This window comes from Octopus bimaculoides, chromosome 12, assembly GCF_001194135.2.
Source record: "Octopus bimaculoides isolate UCB-OBI-ISO-001 chromosome 12, ASM119413v2, whole genome shotgun sequence".
Classification (NCBI taxonomy): domain Eukaryota; kingdom Metazoa; phylum Mollusca; class Cephalopoda; order Octopoda; family Octopodidae; genus Octopus; species Octopus bimaculoides.
Genome location: NC_068992.1, coordinates 62,054,719 through 62,059,220, shown reverse-complemented (window position 1 = coordinate 62,059,220; position 4,502 = coordinate 62,054,719). Strand labels below are relative to the sequence as shown.

Genomic DNA, 4,502 nt, shown 5'->3' with positions numbered 1-4,502 from the left:
TGTGTGTGTGTGTGTGTGTGTGTGTGTGTGTGTGTTTGCGTGTGTGTTGTTTCGTTATTTTAAAATTTATTCACTTATTTTTCCTTGGAGGATGCAGAAAAGAATCGCAAAAGGGATTCTCTCTTCAAGCCGAACCAATCAGCGAGTGACCTACGAGTAAGCCAAAACGACATGGTTGAATAATATCCATAGTTTCAGTTGGTCACGCTTCGAAAACCAGTCGGAAAGTCAAATGACGGTTACTTCTGATGTGACACTACAGAAAATGTGCCGAGGTACCCGAGGACTATAACTCCGCGGATCTTCCCTCGAATAATCGGTGGAGAAGATGGATGGGTGGATGGATAATTATTTATTCATGACTTCGAATCCAACAATATCCATGGCAACGACACAACACCAGCTTGTAAAACGTTGAACTGTTCTTCGGTTGCTATTTTTAGATTCCTGATTTCGCTTTAATTCGCCAATTTTTTCATTTATTCAAAACCGAACCAGGTTATCGACGTTACCAAATAATTCGGGAACCATCCCCCGCCCCCACCCGCCTCACAGCCACCTATTTTGTTTATTTGATTATTATTGCTTGTTGCTGGTGTTGCACTTATTATTGCTGCTATTGTAACCAATCACACTGTCGCTGCTGCTGCTGCTGCTGCTGCTGCTTCTGTTGCTGGTACCTCTGTTGCTGTTCTTGTTATTACTGTTGTTGTTGTTGTTGCTGCTGCTGCTGATGATGATGATGATATTGGCGCTGTAGCTTTTTTTACTGACCGCTGTTGTTTTTTTTCTTTTTTTGTGTGTTCTTGATGTTGTTGCTGCTGATGCTGAAGTTGTTGTGACTTGTTATCCACGCATTTGTTGTTGCTACTACTGTCGTTGTTGCTGCTGCTGTTGTTGTTTGTTTTCGTTGTTGTTACTGCTGGTTCTGGTGCTGTTCTTATTTCTACTGCTACTGCTGTAATAGTAGTAGTAGTAGTAGTAGTAGTAGTAGTAGTAGTAGTAGTAGTAGTAGTAGTAGTAGTAGGAGTAGTCTCTCCATCCAGAACATAATTTTCATCCAGAACATAATTTTCCACTGAGCCCTTTCCTTTTTCAAGAAAGTGGATTGTGATTTGGCTACTATTTCTAGCTGGCTAATTCCCACGCATAGGTTTCCTTGCTGACTTATTTTTGTTGATTTTAATCCTTTATCCCCAGGTATGACCTGGTCCGGCAAAATTTTATCCAAAAGCTTTCCATCAATCGCTCGAGCTTTGCGGATCGGCTTCATGGATTGCACCATCAACACATGAGAGTAAAATGCTATTTGAGCGGGGTTCGTCTGCTAATTACAGTAGATCATGCAACTGCATAAAGCTTGTTCATTGGATTATGTTGTTGTTGTTCTTTAAACTCCCGCCTAAGTCAGACTCGTTCCAGCAGATCTAACAGCAACTGTGTTCAAGCTCCGACCACCTCATCGTTCTCTCGAATATTGACCGTCAACGACTACAATTGTCCATTGTTTCCTGCTCTTTTCTCGACGGTAGGTTGTAACTTGATGGAGATTTATCTGCTATTTTAAACAGGTTGAATCGCCATGTAGAGGTTCCATAGTTTAAGCCATCATTTTGGTTTTATTTCACTTGAAATATTATGGCAGAATATACGGGAGGGAGTAGTTATCGATTGGGTCTATTCATTTGGAAAGAACTACAAGTAGAATCGATCTGGTTCTTGTTTCGATTGGTATGGTTCATTAGAGAACTGCAGCTTCTTCAACTTCGTTCACTAGACAGAAGCATGTTCTCACAACATCGTCACCAACATTATCATTGCTATTATTATTTGTGCAAGATAAGGCGGCTAGCTGGCAGAATCGTTAGCACGTTGGGCAAAATGCTTAGCGGTATTTCGTCTGTCGATACGTTCTGAGTTCAAATTCCGCCGCCGTTGATTTTGCCTTTCATCCTTTCCGGGTCGATTAAATAAATACCAGTCATGCACTGGGGTCGATATAATCAACTTAATCCCTTCCCCCAAATTTGAGGACTTGTGTTTCCAGTAGAAAAAATTATTTGTGGGAGATGGCAGAATCGTTAGCACACCGGAGATAATGCTTAGTAAAATTTCTTCCGACTCCACGTTCTAAATTCAAATTCCGCCAAGGAAGCTTCACTGTTCATCCTTTCAGGATCGATGAAATGAGAACCAGTCGAGCACTGGGGTCGATCTAATCGATTTGCCTCTCAATATAAAACTGCTAGCGTTGTGTCCAAATTTAAAACACAAAACAACAACAAAAAAACTCCTATTTATGTTGGAAGTACTTTGATGTAATTTTGTCATTTATGGACTTTGAAGAGTTTAATAAAATATTTTAAAATCATTTTAATATACTTTGGAATCCGTAATGTATTTTGGATTTGATATGATATTTTGGAATATATAATAATTCATCTCGAAATAATTTGATTTGTGATAACCCGTTTTTCAATGCATATTACTGTATTTTGAAAGGATTTCACTCTAATAATATATTCTAGAACTAATTCAGAGCAATATAAAAGGAAAACGCATATGCTTCTTCTTATTTTTCCATATGTGTATGTGTGTGTATGTTTGTGTGCGTGTATGCATGTATCTATGTTTGTACGCATGTATGAATATGAATATTCTTTTCTACTCTAGGCACAAGGCCCGAAATTTGGGGGGAGGGGACCAGTCGATTAGATCGACTCAAGTATGCAACTGGTACTTAATTTATTGACCTCGAAAGGATGAAAGCAAAGTCGACCTCGGCGGAATTTGAACTCAGAACGTAAAGACAGACGAAATACCGCTAAGCATTTCACCCGGCGTGCTAACGTTTCTGCCAGCTCACCGCCTTATGAATATGAACATTGCCTATTGACGGTGGGGCACACATTGTTGGAAAATCGAAGTTGGGGCAAAATTGGTTAAGAAAGAATACTCTTCCCTATATGTAATTCTAGATAGACGATGACAGCACATTAGTACATTACTATAAACACATGGTACGCTCTACGCATTATCACAACTTGTATAGCGGAATACTCTACCTAACAGAGACACAACTTAACATACACGTTTCACACTATCACGTCACCTTTCTAAATTATAAAATCTTTCACAATAATATACAATAGCAACAACAATGTTCACAACAACAACAGCAACAAGGACGACGACTTCGACGACAACAGAATAATATAATGAAAAACAAACAAATCAAAACAAACAAATGAGCAAATTGGATGTAAGGCAAGCAACTCTTCACCCATCTAAAACCAATATCGCCCTTGCATACCTGGGGAAACAGAAGTTGCACTTAGCTATGCGCATCGATTAGCTCGCATGAAGGCCTCGACATAGTAGTAGTAGTAGTAGTAGTAGTAGTAGTAGTCGTTGCTGTTGTTGTTGTAGATAGCTTGATTGCACACACGTTTACATACTTAGCAGAGCAGCAAAGAACCAGTAAATGTGCTGTGCACCGAGGAAGTGGGATTGATCGAATAAGACAAGCAATAATAATAACAATAACAACAACAACAACGATAATAATAATAATAATAATAATAATAATAATAATAATAATAATAATAATAATAATAAACCACGCTCGAGAAGAAGAAGAAGAAGAAGAAGAAGAAGAAGAAGAAGAAGAAGAAGAAGAAGAAGAAATAAAATATTGTTAATAATAATTATATTCAAAACGGGGGAAAGATTGTTGGCAGGAGAAAAAAAGGAAAAGAAAAAATATAGCAGAAAACAAATAAAGAAAAAAAAAACAAAGGAAGAAATGAAGAAATATATTTTGAAGGAAAAACAATGATGGGACTAACAAAAAAAAGCCTAAAGTGGAAAAGATTAGGATGATGGGATAGCATAAGTAATTTATACAAACACTGAGGAACAGCAATATATAGAGCTGTATACAATATATATGTGTGTGTCTATATATATATATATAGATAGATATATAGATATAGATATATATATACATTATATAGGTATATAGATAGAAATATGTATATATGCATGTGTATGTATATATATATATATATATATACGCATATATCTATGTCTATATATTCATGCATATATATAATGCATATATATATATATATATATATATATATATATATATATATATCAAGGCAGACACATGCACAAACCCACACGTATACACACTTACATAAGGACAGGAAGAAATAAATGAAGGAAAAGAAAGAAAGAAAGAAAGAAAGAACGAGGAGGAGAAGAAAGAAACGTTGATATTATATAGGCCGTAGACACACTACAGTATGCATTTTCATGCGTTAGAATTGAGAGAACTCATTGCTATCAATGTAGACAATAATTATTCTCGTAATCTTGTGAGATGCCTATACATACATGCATACACACATACATACAAACAAGCGTACATACATATGTATATGCATTCGCATATATGTGTGTGTATATATATATATATATATATATATATATATATA

At 36.4% G+C, this 4,502-nt stretch overlaps 1 protein-coding gene across 2 annotated transcripts in view; it reads right to left on the bottom strand.

Annotated features, from left to right (window-relative positions):
• Positions 1 to 4,502, bottom strand: part of LOC106867565 (acetylcholine receptor subunit beta-like 1) — a 347,593-nt gene that overhangs the window by 260,953 nt on the left and 82,138 nt on the right. The gene's annotated exons all lie outside the window — the stretch shown is intronic.